This window comes from Filicampus tigris, chromosome 2, assembly GCF_054856515.1.
Source record: "Filicampus tigris isolate MCC_2025a chromosome 2, RoL_Ftig_1.0, whole genome shotgun sequence".
Lineage (NCBI taxonomy): Eukaryota > Metazoa > Chordata > Actinopteri > Syngnathiformes > Syngnathidae > Filicampus > Filicampus tigris.
Window position 1 is genome coordinate 12065481 of NC_141218.1, and position 21852 is coordinate 12087332.

Sequence of the window (21852 nt, forward strand, 5' to 3'; positions counted from 1 at the left end):
ATCAGCGAGGCTCCGAGACGTGCGCACGTGCGATGCTTTGCTATGATTGTGGAAGCAAAGCCGCGTTAACCTCTTGGCGAATTGGTCCAAATTAAAATGGCATTAATGCCCCGTCTGAGCAGAGGCTACGCGGAATCCCACACCAGATTCCAGAGGCCTCACACATCACTCAGCGTGTCCGGAGGTGTTGAAATGTAAATTGCCGTATCTGAAAACTTCAACATCCAGCTGTAAACCTAAAAACTCCAGCTGCAAGTTTATTATCTCGCACAAATGGAAAATAAACATGCAGTGTTATATTGTCGAGTGACATTATCTCTACTCCGTGATCTGCTTCAGTGCAGTGGTTCTCAAACTTTTTGAACGCAGGGATCCCGTATCATGGATTTTTTTCCTCTCACAATCCTAACGCCAATTAAACACAACTTCCACATGTGACCCTAAATGCCACAGGAATTTAAAAAAAAAAAGTTGCCTATCTGCGAAAAATGTTGCTATTAAAAACAAAGTCACAATAAAGTAGTATTTCAAGATTTTTAAAAAAAAAATCTTTACAAAAACAAAGGCCTATTTTGTTGGGATGAAAAGCTGTGATCTTACAGGAATATTGTCAGATATTTTCAAGAGAAACACACTTTCCAAGGACGTCCTCATAATCCTAAAGCCAAATAAATATAACTTTCACACGTAGTCCTAAATGCCATAGGACTTAAAAAGTCGCCAACTTGTAAAGTTAAGATAACAATTTATTTTTGTGTTGTTGTTTTTTAGGGATGTGTGTGCATATGAAGTTCTGTTTTTTTTTTCAAGTAAAAAAAGTGACAGTCTTAACAAAAGCAAAGGCATATTTCAAGAAGAGAAAATGTATTACTAGCAAAATAATGTCAGAAAATCATAATAGTAGGATACTGAGGTCAAAGCTTAATAATAATTTCACATGTGGATTTTAATACATCTTATTTTCTTGTAATATGACTATTCATTTTAATTATTCTGTAAAAAATAGAACTACATTCCCCACCAAATGCTACACCTTGTGTTCTTGAAAAGACATCACACTTAATTCCTGTAATAAAACTTCATGCAGGTTGAGCTACAGCTATCTAATATTTTCCATCGTGACGTTCTACTGTAGTATATGTGACTTTGAGTGTGTATGGCTTTAAAAGACAGTCCCTGGCCAGGTGATGTGGGTGTCAGCGAATGAGAATTTACAGTTTGTTGGCTGTTAACTGACCAACACATTAGCCAGTTAGCCAAAACTAAAGTTGGGAGGAGTAATTGGCTTGTTATTTTTGTTTTATTAGCGCGGTGATCACCATGTGTAGTTAAGTACTTGTTAAAAAGATACGACATAATCACTGATTGCAAATTATTTCACAGCCCCCAAGCGAGGAATTGATTACCCCAGTTTGAGAACCACACCTTTCATGAATGAAGCTTTAACAAATGTCTTCTCACAGGCCATTCGGAGCGACAGTGTCTTCTTGTTGATTGAAGCGAGGACAATTTGAGTGTTAATTACCGATATAGTTATTTCGGGATGCCAATGGGAGAGACCACCGGGGTAGCCTCGTCCCCCTGAATTATCACAGTTGCCTTTCAGGGTCTCGAGAAATCCTCAAAAGGCGTGGACTCAGTGTCACACAAGGCTTTATAGAGGATCCCTACTAAGTCCCACAAAGGACAAAGCTCTCTCTCTCTCACACACACACGGTCACACACACTTATAAAAAATCCATATGAAGTAGGGCTGTAAAGGCACATGTATTCAGATTCAGATTTACAGAGAAATACAGAGTTCCCACACAGAACATATTATATAAGGTACAAGAGGTATACGTCTACCCCGCAAACAAACACAGTGCAGCTCAGCCTCTGGCTTGTGAACATCACGACGAGTCAAAGTGTTGAAACGGCATCTTGCCATAACGTGACGATTGATGTTGCAATTTCCTATTTCATTTTATTATAGATACTGTTTATTTGAGAAGCTTTCATTAATCGGAGAATTTGTTAGCAGCAACAGAAAGATAAAATCAGAGCATCATTTCAGTATACATAATTTTTGTTACATGTTTGTTTGGTGGTGTGCTGTGGCTCAATACCGGTTACAAACACTGCCTTATTATCCCAATAAGAATCGAACTGTAATCTTAAAAAGGAAGTCAACCCAAACATTTTTTTTCAAGAATATGTTCGATGCGGGCCCACTAGTTGAAACAATGCATTCTGATTAATTCTATGTTTGTGGAATATGAGATAACAAAAACAAAGCAAAAACCACACATTATTAGCCATTTCAGGGGGCAGCCATTTTGTCATCAATTTTCAGTCGCAGACACGCAGTCAAAGCCGAACCCGTACTACATATTGGGATGCCCTTCGTGGGATCCAAAGAAGCAACCGTGTCTATCTTAAAGCTTAACGTACCGTGTCATTGATCACAAGCGGGGACAGGAAGACATCATCAGACCTGAGGTAAAGCTTGAAATCGCTGGAAGTGAAGGTAAACTGTCACTTATAGTCACGGTGTCATGTGTCTACCACTCCAGCTGAAAGCGACACACTGTGTATACCAACATATAGATAGACACTTGCGCTTGACTGTTTCACACAACCCTCCATTATTTTTTTCAACTGCCTGATGACTTCAAAATATGCGGATAGGTAGAATGGATGGGCTCTACTTTTTCGTCCTTAACCAAACAAGGGGAAAAGCTTGGGAATCACCTGGCTGGGCCCAAGAGATCTTGGCAAGCCCCATGCCGGGCCAAAAGGGCTGCAGTGGAAACACTCCCTTCAGCAAACAAAGGGGCAGAGTGCCCCGTGGGTAAGAATTTGCTCATTAATTCGACTTAGCTCAATTTTGCACGCTTTTGTTTCAGGAAGCGCTGAATGACGGAACGTCCAAACAAAGACAGCATTGAGATATCTTTGCATGTGTGGCGAAAAGTCATTTGGCTTTGATAAGGCCATAAGGCACAGCCACCGCCACTTTAGGGGGAGGGAAGTTTACGATCCTCCACTTATTACGACATCTCAAGACTCTCAAAGGGTCTTTAACAGACTTTTCCTACCAATTAAACGCAATGTACATTGAAACGTTGTTTTTAACTTTAACTTTCATTCAATTGACAAAGATAGCGCAGGTGCCCCTTTTCACGGCGACAAAAGTCCCCTCAAGGTTCTGCTGTTTTGGTTAGCAGCACAACATTGTGGACCGACCGCCTGTCAAGAGTCCACTGGAAGATTAAACGTCATCAAAAACAGTGCCTACGCATAACATATATCAGGAGCATCAAAATTCTCACAGTCTACTGGAAGCCTGATCATAAAATATCTCCAGTCCCCGCGTCGGATCAACTTTGGGAACTCGTTTACAACATGTGGTAAGACTCCACAATGAATGTGCTTTGATAAGTGCTATTTTTTTGGTTAGTAATATAGTTGAAATTGGACCAGCATTTTTGTAATGTCTCTTGTGGAAAACAAATGCACTTACTGTCTTTTTTTTTTCCTGATGGGAAAAGGTAGCCATTTATTTGGCGGGCAAAAACTATTTAGGGAAATACTGTAAATCTACCAAACACAGTGCACTTACATTTGATCCCCCCCAATGGTTGCGAGGCAACTGTTGAGTTTTTCATCAACCGCTTCCAAAAACAGCACTTTGGCTCACAAGACAGGTCCGGAGACAAGCGTGAGGTCATGCGTGATGAATGGAACTTGATAAAAAGTTAAGTGTCTTTACTCCAGTCAGCCCGGGTGACAATTGAGAGGAGGTTCCCTTTAATAGGGTTATCTTGACTTTCTCAGGGCGTACGCTTTCCTTGGCAGGGACGGCTGAGCTTGATACTTGGTCTGGCATTCTGGGAACTTTCTCTTCTCAAACTGGGAAGAGAGGTTATATTCTGAAACATTTGTGTGTCCTATTTTATCACTTTTGTGTTGAATTTTTACCCGACCTTTCTTGCTCTCTCTTTCTCACTCCCTCTCTAGTGGGGTTTAACCTCGGGTCACCACCAACTTCTTAATCAGTTCAGCACATGACCATGCCTTTCAATCCCCGCATACCAGGAGGGAAGCACTCCCTGATACAGTATATTACGATAAAGAGCTCACGCCCCAAAATCGAGGGTCTGCATCCCCCCTCAGTATGAAAGCGAAGGGCCTTGACACATCAATGGGAAGATTTTGGTGTGGGCTGCCGGGGAGGGGCAAAGAAGCACTTTTTCTCCGGAAAATCCACACTTCAAAAGGCGGCGGCATTAGACTGAAAGGCGGGATGGGGGATGGGTTTGCGGGATGAGGATGGAGTCCCTCTGCAAAGTAAGCAGACTTACTGCGGTCACCAAGAGAAAGAATGCAAAGGGGAACTGAGATGCTAACCAAACCTCTTTGAAGAAAGTTTAAACGGAAAACCCGAAATTCATCTGAAAGGGATTCACGACCTTGATTTAAGAGCATTTGACTCTCATTGTGTTCTTATTATGAGACTCTCAGTCAAACACCGGGAAGACGGGGCAATTTCCTGGGTTAGAGTGAAGAGCCCAAAAGGTTAAGGGTCAAAAAAGTGCTCTCAGAAGGTTAGACGGCAAGTCGCTGTAGGTTAAAGTGCAGACCCTGATGTTGTAATTCTTCTTGCTGGTCGTAAAAACCGACAAGGTTTGAAACCCCCCTGCGTCTTCTGAGTGAGTTTGAAAGAAATTTTTTAATTTTTGATAGAACAAATAACATGGATGCGTACAAAGAGATGGAAAACAGGCTGGATAGGGGCTCTTGAGGACCAGACTTGAGCACCCCTGCTCCAGATTATGTCCGGTGGTCTTTAATACTGCGCAGGGACACTAATTCACCTGAGATACTGTTTACTTGCTTCGGTAGGTGCTGAAGATTGTGGCGTGACCGCCTGGCAAGACTCTAACCTTTTCCATTTTTTCTAAAGGAATCACACACCGGGTTATGAATTAGGGCATAGATTCTACTTGAGGGACCGTGACTATTTGAGAAAAAAAGTTGATTGACTGGCTTGGTAAAACCGACAGTGTTTGACCCCCCTCTGAAAGTTCTGCGTTTCAACTCAATTTACAACTAAATCATTTCTATTTCTAGTTAATCTGTCCTCAAGACCATAGATTGACTTTATACTCTTAGATTATTTGCTTGACTGACTGCCTGTTCTGCACTTTTGCTTTTCGGGGTGCTGAATCATGGTTTTGATGTATTTTTGGCAATCTTTATCAATGTTTAAGTCACTATTTATGGAACACATCCAGAAACAGCCCCCTTGAACATCCTGGAAATCTACCCACATGCAGCCCACGTACAATATTTATCAAGAGGCAAACAGAACCAGGACGCCCCCATCAAAGAAAGGGCCTCGATAAGAGCGGCTGGATAACCTTTTGAGAGAGACGACATGTCAGATAGAACAGATAACTAAAAGCATGAGTATAGTGTTTAGTTCATTGGATACATGCACAGTGGATTTTATCTTTCGCACCAGATTACTTTTTCCATCCATCCACTTCCAACAGCGATTGCCCTAATTGGGGTCCTGGGTTTGCTGGAGCCTATAATAGTTGACTTTGGGTGAGAGACAGGGTAAACCGCGGACTGGTCCCCAGTCAATCACACCAGGCAGACAAACAGGCATTCACATTGACATTCAAGTTCAAGTCATCACTGAAGTTAACATGCCTGTTTTTGGTAGGTGAGTGGAAGCCAAGCTAACGACAGAAAAAGCCGCACAAGCACAGACCTGAGATTCAAACCCAGAACCTTCACCTTGTTAACTGTTAATAACTGCTATGACCTTCGGTGTTGTGACTTATGTTGTGAGTAAGGGTATACTGTAGCTACTGCTATAGTGGATCAACAAGCTGACATCATTGTAAGTCGACCGCAGCACGACAGTCAAAAGCCACTAGCAGTCACTAGCGAGTCTCTTGATGTTGATACACAAGTAAAGAGCACTCATCTCCAAATGAAGACCACAAACACTCAGAGGCCATGGGACACCGAAACGTGGGGGGTTGTTGTTTGAGGGGTCGGAGAACGAAACGGCAACACCTCTGCCGCCACTTGACAGAATGAAAAAGCAGCGAGAGAATTGTGGGGAGGGGGTGGGGGGTATTTGAAAGAGGGTGGGAACTGCACTTGAGTCCCCAATGGAGGACGCAAGCATCCCAGCAGCAGCAGCAGTCAGTGGCCAGGGTAGTTGTAAAGTGGGGGGGGTGGGGGGGACACAGGGGCTACTGTTCCCATTCACGTCTTTGTCTCCCAGGAGCGCTCTTGTTTTTCCACTGCAGAGCACAATGAAGGCGGCGTGCAACCCCCATGCCGACCCTTCCTTCCCCTGTTGTCAATACAACACCTATCAAGACCCTGAATGGCCCAATCAGCCTTCCCAGGAACATCAAATCACTGAAAATGGAAAGTGGGTGACAGCTAAAACATGAAATTTTGTTTTGTCACATCCTCGATTAAAGATACAACAGATGAATTCCATCCCTGGTTGTGCCCATAGTGTTTGGTAAGGGGGAATTTGGAAACCAAACTGGCAAAAGTTGAATCAAGGCAACTGGACTCTTCTTGGTTGTTGTAGGCAAAGTTTAAAGGAGGACTCCATACCTCAAATTTAGAGCTGAGGAAGCCTATTGGATTTAAGGTGAAACGTCTTTGACAAACAAGAAGAGTCGAGTTGGCTCAATTCAGCATATGTGGATTACCATGACCTAGACCGGAGATGACTGAGAACAAAGCAAAAATGCAAGGTTTGCAACTCAAGGACAAGAGAAACAACAACTACTACGACATCTGAATCATTGGTTTTCGCCGAAACATGTCAGGTAAATAATAACCTTAAAAATAACCTGTCTGATATATAAGAACCAACGATTCAAATTACAATTAAGAGACAGAATGAACATTATTCAATAACTCCGACATCTATCTAAGCAACAAAGCTAAGTAAACTATGTTAACTTCACACTTTAGCTTTCTGGTTGCTGGTCCAACATTTACTCGGCTTTGTGTTGTTTATGAATTTAAGTGACAAGACAAATTTATGGACAGTATGGAGACTGGTTACGGACCATTAAAAACAATGTGATTGTACTTGCTTTAGTATAGCTAACGAACGCAAGTACAAGTACGGAGTGCAAATAAATAGGTTAATGTGCAAATATATCTTATGACTGAGTCATGATTTACAATATTATACTATGTGTAAACCAAGTAATGACTTGAGATGCTTGAAATTTAGTAGGGCCGAGGCCCGGGCCACTTACCGGTTTCAAGGTATACCATGGTTTTAAAATCAAGCAAGCCGACTTGATTTCCTTAATTTTTACCACAATAACTTGAAACTTGCTTGAAATTTGAAGGTTGATATTCAAGACTTATTTAATTATGGCTTGCTCTTATGTGACTCCCTGCCAATTACTCTTCTGGCTTGGGTATTGTATTGTTTTCCACAGATTTGTGCGATTAGTGAAATTGTTTTTAAATGAAAATGACTAAAAACACAACGTTTTTTTTTTTCAAAAGGCAAATTTTATGGCGTCTTGTCTGTTCTGGCATGGTATCAAAATCAGATAGCTGAGCGTTTTGAATTCCGTGCGAAATTGATTGACATGATTTGTACTGCTTGGTGGCTCGGTTTCAGTTTTGCTGTCTAGAGAAACCCAACATGACGTCAGCTATGGGAAGGAAAAGGTAATGGAGAACCCATTTCGCCACATCCCCGTCTAAAATTCCATCGCCAATGAATCGATTGTGGTCAATTCGGCATAGCTTTTCCGGGCTTTCCTTAACGGCACAAAAAGGAGGGAGCATGAGGGGTGACGGTGGGAATGCTAGGACTAAACATTTAACTCCAGCCTTCTGACCCAATCAAGTGGAAGAGAAGACAGGCTTTGTCCATCTTGGCCCATCGAAAGAAAAAGTCCGGGAAAGGGAAAGGCAATGTAAAGATTTTGCCAAGCTTTTGTCACGCCTTGAGGACTGCCTCAGTCAATTGCTGTCAGATCAAGACGGCAAGAAAAGAAAAACAGCCGCACTCGCCTTTTATATTTAAAAAGGAAAACACTCCGTCTCCACGCCAAGTCGGGAGAGCCCCCCCATAGACGGAATTACACAGTTACTTTTAAAGCATTTGCATTTAAAAGATGGCGCGCAGGCCTGAATGCGGGTCGTTTCCCCCGTGTCCATAGAAACACTCGAAAAGGTAGAAAATTCACTCGACTGAACTTTAAACGACTTTATTAAAGTGTCACTAATCAGAAGTGAAAGACACAAGGTCTTAGTGTTTGGGCAAAATGCACAGTGAAGAAAAAAAAAACTACATGACCTGTTAAGAGCATTACTTTGAAAAGCCTTGTTGATGTCCACCGTTGCACAAACGAGTAAGGAGCGAGACGTCGGGGGAAGAAATTAATACAAGAAATATGCCAAGAATCTTGCATTGTGCTGAGTTCTTGTGGAAATGTGTCGTAATACTGTAATTCTTTCAATCCTGGCTGCATATTTGAAGAACCAAAAGAACTTTTTGGGTGGTATTTCATCTTTTTAATATACATTCCTACATTTTTATTGTAAAAATATATCTTATTTCTTAAAAATGTACTGTATTTTCTAGAAAAATTAACTACTTTTTATTGTAGGACTTGAAGTTCATCCATCCATTATCGATACCGCTTCTCCTCACAAGGGTCACGGGCGTGCTGGAGCCTATCCCAGCTGACTTCGGGCAGTAGGCGGGGGACACCTTGAATTGGATGCCAGCCAATCGCAGGGCACACAAAGACAAACATCCGCACTGGACTTGAAGTTTTTGTGAAAATGTTTTTACACCAACTTTTTTGTCATAAATATAATACTTTGTAATAATGATAATTCAATATGTGTCTTTTTTCTTGAAAATATACAAATTATTATAAGAACACAATGTTTTCCTGAAAACAGGATTTTTTTTCCACATAAATGTACTACTTTTTTCCTGAAAAAAAATTCTGGATTCAATTAAATCCCACATTATTCTTGTAATTTAAGATTTTTTTGCTAGAAAATTATATTTTTTAATTAAATATACAACTTTATTTTGTTGGATTAAAAATATATTTAAAAAAAAAAAAATTGTTTTAAAATGTTCATTAAATTTTCATCTACCAAATATGAAACTTTTTCTCTCCAAAAAAAACAAACATTTTTCTTCCCGAAAATATACAATGCTATTCTCAATAACATACGTTATTCGTAAAAATATATGACTTTATTATGCCAGTTTTATGATTTGTTTTCTTTAAAATATACAACTTATTGCCTTTGTTTCCCTTGAAAATATACTTTTTTTTCCCCTTAAATATTTACAACATTTTATCTTAAGATATATAAAACATTTTTTTTTCTTTAAAATGTAGAACTTTTTAAACGTTATTCTCCAACATATGTCATTTTATTCTGGCAGAGTTTTGATTACTTACTTACTCAAAAATATCAAACTTATTCAGAAAATACACAATCATATTCTTAAATATGTTAACATTCTGGCAGGCTTACTACTATTTTCTTGAGAATCTACAACTTTTTTATTTTGAAATACAGAGTGTCCTAAAAGTCCACTTCTTTTTTTTTTGACTGCAGTGAGTCCAACGCTGGTCTCCGGATAGACTTTCCCTGGCTTCGCGCGAATGCCTGCTTTAGGAGTTCAGTCTTTTCATCACTGGTGGTAGTAGCAGCGATTCGGCTGTGTGGTTTGTCAAGAACAGACCCTTTTTCGAGAAACTTGCCACTGACTTACTTGAATGACACGTTGGAGCAATGCAATGGCCATAAAGCTTTTCAAGCAGACTTGGATATTTTGTGACTGCTGTTGTGCATTTGAGTCATCAACTACTGTTTATGTAGTTTGACAAAGTGTATCGAGTGAAGCTGTTGATTGCTATGTTAGCATCTCGCTAACTACCTAGCCTTTCCAAATCATTCTGGCACGCAGTTCCCCAGCAGAAAATCGCCACTGTGCCGGCGTAATGGGATAACAACCCAAAGAATAATCCCTCACACACAATGGCGAGGTTTGAAAAGACCTCTTTTGAGCCCTCTGCGGCGAATTTTACAGCCGCCAACCCACCGACGATGTAATCTCTGCTAAATAGAGTCCCGGAGAAGGGGTGTCTCCTACACCTCCCTCTGCTCCATCGGTCCCCAAAGACATCGTGAGGCCTCATTTCCACAAAGTCCACGAGGGGGGTCGGTATTACGATCGAAAATAATAACAGTCAAAATAGATAGGACGGGGCTGAGAGAAGGAGGGCAAATAAGGTTGGGTGGTGGATGGAGGAGGTGGGGGTCTACACCGCCTCTGATCTTCCAAGCGGGTCCTAATCATATACATCCCAAATGAAGCATCCCGGGAATTGTCCAATCCGCTAATTTGACTGTGAGAATGAATCAAAGACGGCTCCGAGTGAGGAATGCAAAGTAACAGCAAACAAACAACAAAATCAACAATGGCCTAATGAATGATATGAATCTGATTTAGCCAAATAAGCAAATTTAATGAGGGGAAGCAAACATATGATTTGGAAGAGGAGAGCTCTTTTATTTTTATTATTATTAAGTGGTACCCAAGGAACTAATTTCATCCTCTTTGCACAATGTTTTCTGTGATGTTCTTCTATTTTCCCATTAGACTGTCTTTGAAATAAAACAAACTCAAAAATAAAAAAGCAGCCTCTCTCTCTCTCTCTCTATATATATATATAGATATATCCATCCATTATCTATACCGCTTGTCCCCACAAGGGTCGCAGGCGTGCTGTAGCCTATCCCAGCTGTCTTCGGGCAGTAGGCGGGGGACAGTGATCCCTCGCTACTTCGCGCTTCAACGTTCGCGCCCTCAGTGCATTGCGGATTTTTCAGAAGCATTCATAAATTAAAAATGAAACAACACAGCCATATCGGGAGCAATATTGCAGAAAGACGCATTGTTTCAAAGATATGAGTTGACACGGAGACTTTGTACATACCCCCAGGCACTCATAAAAGGCGGTGACTGGTTCCCAGCACGAGATCGACCAACGAGAGCGGATTTAAGTGGATTTAATTTTTCAACGCACTGAACTGTACGTGAGCTGACTCGGTGCGCGTCATCGCAGCCTCTCGCTTAGTCTCGTCCTATATTCAAATGTGCCGTTGATTTAGTCAGAGTCAAGCCGGATGCTTTCTCCTCCATATTTGTAATGACGTGTTTGCTTTAATAAAGTTTTGTAAAAATCAGATAGTACAGTACAACTGCTGTGTTTATAATTCGTGAGCGCAGCGCGCTCCCGGCCGACCAGCGGACGACTTAAGACATCGCCAAATAAAGTGTGAAAGTGTTTGTTATTTTTGTCTTAGGTTGTCTTAAAGCCAATTAACTTAACTACAATCCCGCGTTGCATTTTATCCAAAGGACTTTATTGATGTTGTTGTGTAAAGATAAAGTTAATGCATGATCCCCGGCGGCCATGCTTCTTCTTCGTTTTTGAAATGAAGTAGGAAGAGAAGAAGAAGAAAAAGTAGGCAAAGAAGAATGAGGGAAGAAGAAGAAAAAGCGGCCGCTTTTACTTTTCACGACGGCGACACGCGTTTTAAAGTGCAGGATTGGATAAATTACACTATGGCTTTCTAGTTAAGGTAAGTCAATTTTATGATAAAAATTTGAACTTTAACGTAGTTTTTAGCGAACATTCCGTCGTGCTCGTCAGCTGTCGCGGTCGGCTAAATTCTGATCACACCCTGCAAGCAAGAATATAAATACTATTATATTCTTTATTTAGCATTTTTATAGTTAAATTGATTGTTTAACAAGTATTTAGAAGTGTGGGAACCACGTTGGGGTTCGCAACAGCGTAACAGAGGCGCAAATCCCCAAAATTTACCAAATTTACCAAAACTACACATTTTTAATCCCTCACACTGTGTGAAGAACCTTGGCGTCATTTTTGACTCTGAGCTCAGTTTTATTCCTCATATTAAAAATGTAACCAAGATTGGTTTTTATCACCTTAAGAATATCGCCAGAGTCCGCCCGTTTCTCTCTCAGGCTAACACGGAAGTGCTGATGCATGCCTTTATTTCCTGTCGTTTAGATTACTGTAATGCCCTGCTCTCTGGCCTCCCGAAAAAGAGCATTTCACCACTGCGACTACTGCAGAATTCAGCCGCTCGGGTGCTGACGAGAACCAGAGGGCGGGAGCACATTACGCCAGTTTTGAAATTGCTGCATTGGCTCCCTGTGTGTTTCAGGATCGATTTTAAAGTACTTTTATTAGTTTATAAATGTGTTAATGGTCTTGGGCCATCTTATTTATCTGATTTGCTTTTATCATACCAGCCCTCGCGGATCCTGAGGTCCTCTGGCGCCGGCCTTTTATTTATTCCAAGGGTGAGGACCAAAATGCATGGCGAGGCTGCATTCAGCCATTTTGGTCCTCACCTTTGGAATAGCCTGCCAGAGGATGTCAGGTCTGCAGAGACTGTTGATATTTTTAAGAGGAAGCTCAAGACACACCTTTTTAGTTTGGCTTTCAACAACTTTTAAATAATTTATCTTTTCTTTTGATTGAAGATAATTCTATGTTTTGCTTTGAATGTTTTAAAGCACTTTGAGTTGCATTTTTATGTATGAAAAGTGCTATATAAATAAAATGTGATTGATTGATTGATTGAAAATAAAACTGTACAATTAATATCCTATAAAATAATAATCATAATCACAAGTCCGACTCTACTTTGTGGGTTTCACTTATCGCGGCGGGTTCTGTTCCCCCATTAACCGCGATGAATGAGGGATCACTGTATGTATATATATATATATATATATATATATATATATATATATATATATATATATATATATTTTTTTTTTTTTTTTTTTTTTTTTCTTTGGGGGGGGGGGGAATATTCAACTTTTGTACCTAAAACGCCAATTTTAGTACTAGTGTACCTCTTCTTTTTTTATTTCAGTGTGGCCCTAAATCGGAAAAAATATCTGAGAGGCAGTGAGAAAGGGGCTACCGTTCCCTCCTGCCTTGAGAAGAGGAGCACATTGCAAGCATTTCCAACAAAGTGTCAACAATTGCATGTAAATTCTTGGGATTGTTGCATCGAGGCCACCAAACATTTGCAGATGTGCACTGCGCTTGAGGAGCGTCAGCCCCACTTCATATTTCAACGCTTGCCCCCTTAATCACCTGCGCCTCAAGGGGGCAACGAGCAGGGAGATCGTCGATCCCGAGTGTGCTGCAAGACCGCAAGATAGCGCAGAGCCGGGGGCCGGACGGGACGTTTTGACAGACGTGGGGTCGAGGGTGGTTGTGGGCTGGGGGGGAATCAAACTGGTTCCATATGAGCACAGCTGGCACGGCTGAAGCCCGAGGCCCATAGCGGCCGCCTCCTCGTGCAAAGTGGAAGGCGGGTGTCGCGTGGAAAAGTTCAAGGAGGGGAATCTTAAGTTTCACACACGTCTGATTGGACTGATTGATCTCAATGTGGCTGGCTTGGAAGCCACTTTTTAAAAAAACAAAGCAATTTCTTTGATACAGCTTGATTTCTGCTTAAATGGTTCTACAGTTTCCACACTGGCCGGCTCGAAACTTCGTAACGACAGACTATGACATTTGGGGATCTTTTCACAGATTATCTTTGCAGTATTCCAAACATGAGACTTTTCGTTTCATTTTCTTGTGAATGAAAGATGGGTTATCTGGTCGGCTAGCTTGCCATGTTTCTGAGAGAGAAAGAGAGAAAGAGAGAGAGAGAGAGACAGAGACATCTTGCTATTTTGCTGGCAAGCAAGCTAGTTAGCTAGCTAGATAGTTCGATAGCTTTAGATTGAGAGAATACAGTGTATTGCTAGATAGATCTTGCTACTATGATACTGTAGATGGAATGATAGAGGCAGACAGATATACAGATATATCATTTCTAGCTAGCAAGCAAAACAGGTGATGAGCAGTCAAATTATGACTAAAAAGTCCAACCTTGTCTTAATCAGACCATAACAAAATCTGTCATACACAAGTGGAAAAATTGCATGTAGTCCGATAACGTACTTTTTATTTCCACTGTAGATGATCTATTTCTCTGCTTGCTGCAAGTGCCCCAATACTTTTTCATATATTGTGTATTCCCAATTTTTCAATTGAAAACGTCTGGAAGAAGAAAAAAACAGTAGGACCTTGACAACAACACAGGAGAAAACAAAGCAAAAGTTACATATGCATGCTAAATCATAAAAGAGCAAGTAGTACTAGAAAGGGTGGCGAGGGGCTTTTTAGGGGGCTCCTTCTGGAAAACTCATAAAATAAGAGCAAGGGAGGGAGGAAGGTTGATACAATAACATGGACTCTCACTCTTGTGGTGCCAGTCGATCTTCTCTAGTGCTATGTGGCCTTTCAGATCCCAACTGGCTCCTAAATAATCTCCCCACGCATGCTCCCCCATTTTCATCATCGCTTCACCGCCTGAGGAGATGAGCTATGCGTGTGTGTTAAAAATGGATCAAAAATTGGAAATATTGGAAAATACTATGTGTGAAACTTGACCTTTGCAGTGTAGAACAAAATGTACATAGAAAGTGCAACTTATATTGCAACACATGAAGACAAATCTACAAGGTAGAATAAGAACAAACAAAAAATGGGAAAAATTTAACAAAATAAATTTATATATATATATATATATATATATATATATATATATATATATATATATATATATATATATATATTAAGTATTAATATTTATCATTTATCATAATTTAAGCATTTTTTTATCTGTATGTTTTTTTTTACATCTTAAAATATTTTTAAAATCACAACATAGAAATTGAATCGAATATGGATAATGCATTTAATTCAGTGTTAATTTAAAAAGAAAAGAAGAAGATTTCAACAAATAATAATTACAGAATATATTTTCAAAGGGTCTGGCTGCTCAAACCAACATGAGAAATGCAATATTTGCAATTTAGAAATTTAAAAATACATTTTGAAAAATTACTAAGTAAATAACTGTTTCTTTGGTCCAAATGTCACGATGGAACCAGTCGTCCAGCATTGTCTTGCGTGGGTGGGTGGGCAGCCAATAAAAGCAAGTCGGTTATTGAAGATGCAGGGGATGATAAGGTTGTGGATAACTTCTTTTTACGACGTTCAAAAATGACTGTTTGACCTCTCTCTCGGTGGAAAGTGCTGATGGCAAACTAAGTGGAGCGTTTTTTGTGTTCTTTGTCCAATGGAAGTGCAGTTTAAATTTAAACACGATGTCCCTCAGAAGGCTCGTATAAGACAAGCTGGAGGAGGAGTGATGCAGAACAAACTGTGCAGGCCTGTGCTGTAATTCACGGTCTAATTGCAGTATTGGGAGATTATTTTTTGCATGAGTATGTGCACAGAGCATAATTCACGCGTTAATCTGGACGAGGATGTCGCCGCAGTCGAGGCGAGACATGTGGCGTCCCGCTAGGTGGTCGCGTTGGATGAACGCGGTAACAGGGAGTGGCGCTGGTCGTCCATTTTATGTGACAATGGCTGTAAAATGTGAATAAACACGCTTGCTCGTCCGCTGCCAGAACGACACTCATGTCTGACCATTGGGTGAACTCGTGCAAAAGCAACGACAAGACTTATTGTTTATTGTTATTAAAGTAGAAGGATTTTGCAAAAGTGACTTTTTAATGGCTTGTGTACAAATAGTTGGCTATCCACTCATCATATGTGAAATTAAACATCCGTGCATTATTCTTTTTTTTAATTTTTTTTTATAGTGGTCACAGGTGATCACCAGCCAATCGCAGTGCACTTACTGACAGACAAGCATTCACATTTTGACATTCACACCAACAGTGCATACAAAAAGTCTACAAACCCCCTTTTGGACTTTTGGAGGTCACATTAAATGTTTTAATTGGTGTAAAAAACAAAAATAAAAAAAAGACTTACTAGCATTAAACAAAAACAAAGAAATTATTCAAACATATATGTATATATATTATTCAAACATATATGTATATATAAAACATATACTACAAGACTTTGTGATAGACAGCAACGTAATTGTAAATTTGGCAGCGCTAACCTATGCTAACCATGGCGCGAAAATCTCAAGTGGAATTCGAGGTGACGTTGAATTCGTTGCCTTTCTGCTCCTCAAGTAAAAAGTAAACCGCGGTTAAAATAACACACACGCATGCTCGGCACTGCATTTTTCTCTCTGTGTGACTTTTGATTGTCACGCGTCATTTAGTGGCAGTAAAAGAGTCTGCAAGTTCCTGCCTCTTACAAACAGAATTCATCTCCACTGGGAGTTCCTTGTTTTTTTTCTTTCTTTCTCTTGTGGTCTGCACTCTTGATCAAAAAACATTTTCTCTTTTTTTTGTGCAATCAGAACAAGAAGAGTGATCTAAAGTTTCCGAGCTTCGCTTTCACTCGAGCGCGGAAGGCTTGATTAAGAGAAGTCGGGGACTGGGAACGTGCAGGTAGAATTTTGGATAAATCATTCCGAGTATGACGACAACCCTTTTTATAAAGTAAGATAATATAGTAAAATATTGATGTTATGCTTCAGTATCATTTGTTTAGCCTTGAACCATGGTTGCCTTGAAGTCAGTGATTTTCAAAGTGAGCTACCAGTACCACTAGTGCTACATCCGCACCATTGAATTAAAAGTTCAAACCGTTCAAAATGTTCGTGGCTTAAACTTTTTTTTTAATCCAGCACTGTGTATTTGCTAATTTTAGTTCAATTGTATATAACCTTTACAGATGCAGTGAAGTAAATCCAGATATTTGTTTCGAAATACATTATACATGTTTAAAACTAATTATTGAAACCATGCGCAAAGACAAAAAAAAACTATTTTGTTCTCAGATGTAGAGATAAAGGTCTGTATTTTCATTAAGGGCTTAAATTCCCTGCGACGTTTGGCATGACTGCACGGGGGCTGGGAAGACCCAAAGTTGGTGATATTCGCCACAGTCTTGTGGATCTGCGAGTGGGAGGGTTGTGCTGCGGTGGGAGTGCTCACAGCCCACTTCCGTCATGACCAATTCAAGCCGCTTCTTTCATTCCCTTTTAATACAGCGCACTAGTCACGAACTAGAGCCTGAACCTGCTGTTCACATAATTCTAAATAAAATATGTCGCGTAAGACGCCTGAGCATCCGCAAAGTTTAGATTGACTTTCTGCCACCAAATTTTCACTCCACCAGGCGGATCTCCAAGACACTATCTGCTTGCCTGCCAATCCTGCCGAAAACCAATCTGGCAAATCAGGATCTGCCACCTACAGAAATAGAACCCTTAGCACTAAACAATTCTTCACCATTTCGGTGTTCCTAATCAATTTTTGGAGGGCTAAAATGGTGCCTAGTGACACATTTGAAGTCCCCTCCACCCCACTATATGAGTACTTGAGCACCTCCACTCACATTAATGGTTATCCGGCACAATGGGAGGTGCTTAGTTATCAGGCCCAAGCCTGTTAGCTCGCGAGCTAGCTGGTGGCTATGCTGCAAGCCTTGTGACTAACTGGCAAGATGTATTTCACACACCGAAACTTTAAGATGATATTTTTTCACAGCTCAAACATGTAAGGATGTGTAGGCATAAGATGGACATCGGACAAAGTAGCATATCATATTTTAGTTTGGAGTATTGGTATTTGATTGACAGTTGAGTAGGGTGTATTTTGAGCGCATTTAGTGGACACATCCACAGCAGTTTTTCCTCCATTTTGAAGCTTCATTTTATTCTTGGCGATTTTTATAACTATTCAAATAAGGCTAGGTTTGGTCACAACAATCTTCTCTGTGACGTGTCAAATTCAAGACATTTATTTTCACTTTACTGGGACTTTAACCATCAAAGCAAAAGGCATTCAAATGACCATAGTGTAACAAAAAGAGCAGGCTACCTTCCCATAAGCCCTTGCAACACAGCCTGCATCTGGCACTAAAATGTTTCCATGCCCCGCTCTCCCCCCTCACACACACACACACGCACACACACACACACCCATTCCCCTTTCTACCAACAACTCCAACAGTCTTTTCTTTTCCTCTTCAACCTCACAGCTCCAGCCCGGACCCAAGCGTCCATCCAAAAGGTCCACGTCCATCTATGTTCTTTTTACTCATAAATCTGCCAAGTCAAGGCGCTGCTGGCACGGACCAAAACATAACAAACGCAAAAAAAAAAAAAAAAAAAGAAAAAAAAATGCTGCTGTTGCTGCTGCTGGATTGTTTATCTACAGAGGCAGCGCATAAAAAGGAAGGCCTGGCTGTGTTTACTTTGGAGGCGAACAATGACTTACAGAGCAGGAGGGACACGAGCTGATGTGCCACTTGATTGGGTTTCAGTTTGGGGAAGAAAAAAAAAAATGTCAGTAGTAGTGCAGTCAGCAAGGTCCGAACGCAAGGATATGAAAGTACATAGAAGGCTGGAAAATACTCCAGAATGATCAAAATCACCAAAATGTCACCAATTGTTCAGGTCATTTTAAACACTTGTCCACTGAGTCCAATTCACCAATCGCCCTTCTTTGGCTTTTTGCAGTGCTTAAAGCTGAATTCCAACAAATGTTTGAAGAATTTCAAATTAGAGCTATTTTGCTTTCTTCTTTAAGTCAAAAGGGAAAGAAGAAGAATACTTGATGCCTGCAAATACATTTCTAAATCAAAACAAATTAGGGCTACATTAGTACCCTGAAATAGTTGGTGACGTATTAAATCCGACTGAAACTTTCGCCTAGAAAGTTGCGCAAAAAAGTTTGACATTGTGCAAGACTTCAGCCAGAGTGCTTTGCTTTTTCTTTGACTTTTTGCAACACTTTGAATCAAAATTTGAAAGTGTCACAAAAAATCATGTGAGATCTCAGTTCAGTGAGCTTGGAAGTCTTCATTTAGCTTTTTCTTTGGCTTTTTTCAACACCCCAGCATTATTTGCTTGACACAATTAGACTCAACAATTTGTTATAAGACATTTTTGGGAGAAATACACCTCAAATGTCGCACAAAATGTCATATATGACATCACCTGAGATCTCAGTTCAGCAAGTATCAATGGAATTATTTGTTTGTTCTTTAGATTTTTTGCAAAGTGACTATATTTAGAGACTATTTGCGGCGTTATTAGAGACTCGTGGAGATTCCCTCCAGAGCAGGGTTATGTTCACCCCTCCGCATCCAGACTGTAAATGATTGGTGCTCGCATAACACTACCACTGGCGAATACAACCACTTTCAGATAGAGGCAGTAAACAAAAAATTACTCGGTTGTTAAGTTTCACACTTGATGGGTGGAAAGGCACCCCAGAGACTCATCTGTGTGTATATAATCCATAAAAAAGTTCATGAATCACAATAGTGTATGTCCACTTTAAAATATTGCCTCTGCAGTTAATTTATGGTTTTGAAGATGACCAGTGGCATGGATGATTTCCATTCATTCTTATGGGGAGATGTGTTTCAAAATCCAAACAAACGAAAGGGACAAGATTCCTTCCACCATAACATTACAGGATGTGATGAATGTCAACTTGGATCAAAATGGAAAAAAAACATCCTCCGCAATAGTGTGACAATGCATTCCACAACAATGGCTACGTGTGCAGCCAAGGAGGCATCGGCCCTGCCAGGAAGCAGCACAAAGACTTGGATTCAACATGGAACTCCATTCTTCGGAAAAATGGCCCAAGTAAATCAAGTGCTTATTACATCCAACTTTCTTTCAATCTATTGAGTACGTCATGTACGGACCTGCGAGGACAAATCCTAACACACACGCAGACAATCAGAAAACAGAGCTTCCACAGCAGGTTTACTTCCACAGCAGGTTTACACAAAGCAGCCACTTCCCCTCGTGTGACCAATCAATGAAGGGAAATGCGACGGGGTCATGACCCCCTCCGCTTGTCTCCCAACCACCATTCTCTCTAGTTGCTACCAGGTATCTGCCATATAAACACTGCGCTGGAAAAACATTAGTCTAAGTCCGACGGTTTACACTACGAAAAAAACAGCGATTGAAAAAAAAAAAAAAAAATTCGGAGCGCATTTCCACATGTGAACTGCTCGGACTTTTTATTGGATCTCACGCTTCTCCTAATGCGGCCAGATGAGCCTCAGCAAGGTAAAGTCATCTCGGCGTGGCGGACGGGGGTGACGAAGTTCAAGCATCTCCAGTTTGAAAGTCTGGGTATGACGTCTCATTAAGACAGCCAAAGTGTGCTAAGTGGGAAGGCCTGAGGGCGAAGGGAAGGAAGAAACACTTGATATTCTGAACCAGCCTCGGCAAGATATTCAGCAAACCGAGACTGAATTTACAGCAATATCGAATGCCCTCTCTGTTTTCCTTCATTTCAAGTGACACGCGAACAGCTTTCAGATGAGGCTAATCAATGGTACTAGCTAGCTTGCTAGCCTAAATAACATGCTAACACTAACAGACATGACATCATACATTGGCAAATAAATATGTGCCCTAGCACTTTGCACAAATCACATTAAGTCATTAAAATGATCTTTTGGCATTTATTAATCAATGTTTAGTAAAGTAGACTCCGCTGCTAACAGTCTACATAGCTGCATTGGGAGAGAAGCAGAAACCAGTCACCCATTTTTTTAGTATAACAATATTAGGGATCTCTGCTACCACCTTTTTCAGACCGATTCCACTATAAGTATTCAGTCTTTGAGTACACTAAAGACTCATAATTTTGGTGTACAAAATTTAACAGAATGACAAAATTGTGAACAAAGACGTTCTGACGTGGATGATGATTTGCCGATGTCTTTAACTGCCTCAGCATAGCACGAAACAAGTACTTACTTGATGTGAGATTTCTTTTGCCTTAAGTATCGGTGGCTGGTATCAACAGCCTCCATGAGTACCTGATACATTAAAATAAGGCGGGTAATGGCCCAATACTGTTTCATATGTATCAGTGCATAGTTCATTCATATATATATATATATATATATATATATATATATATATATATATATATATATATATATATATATATATATATATATATATATATATATATATATATATTTGGATCTGCGTACCTCTGTAACATAAAGAAATGGTATATTGCTCCTCATATTACTGTAGGGACATCATACAACTGTTATGATGATGCCCAGTGGGGTACATTGGGGTTGTCTACCACCGAGCAGTTCTGGTTTGACAATAAGTCTGCATCATACCAGCAGCTGTTTCGTATATTTTGACCGCCCTCATATCGCTAAATACAGTAAATATTAGATCCAGCTGTCACACTACAACCGCAATAATAAACACATTGTTAGATTGATCACCAATGATTCAAAACAGAGCATTACAACAACAGGAAAGTGAGAAGTCTCGTAGCGTCTCTCATTCGATCACGCAAGTGTGTCTCGTTTTGTGCACGCATTTGTGTTTCATTGGAGGGGAGAAAAAACACTCGCGTCATGAACACAAACACCCGGCCAAAGCTTTGGTTTAACCCTCCCTGCCCTCAGCATCGTCTCAGCCGGGCTTTAAGAGGTCGACCAATTTTAATGGTCACTTATTGCCTGTGGAGAACTTCTCAGTCATATCATGGAACCAGCCGGGACCACCCCCAGTGCCAAAACAGCCCCCGGGCTCAAAAGTAGAACTGGTGCACACACACACACACACACATAAGACGCATACCTTTTTGAATAACTCCCTCTTAGACATTGAGTAAAGCCATCAAGAGCATTGAACTTTCTAAAGCAGAGGTGGGCAAAGTATGGGGCAGGGGCCAAATCTGGCCCACCAAACTTTTAT

At 40.5% G+C, this 21852-nt stretch overlaps 1 protein-coding gene across 2 annotated transcripts in view; it reads right to left on the reverse strand.

The window, feature by feature from the left end:
• fat4 (FAT atypical cadherin 4) overlaps window positions 1-21852 on the reverse strand; it is a 103936-nt gene that overhangs the window by 75675 nt on the left and 6409 nt on the right. The gene's annotated exons all lie outside the window — the stretch shown is intronic.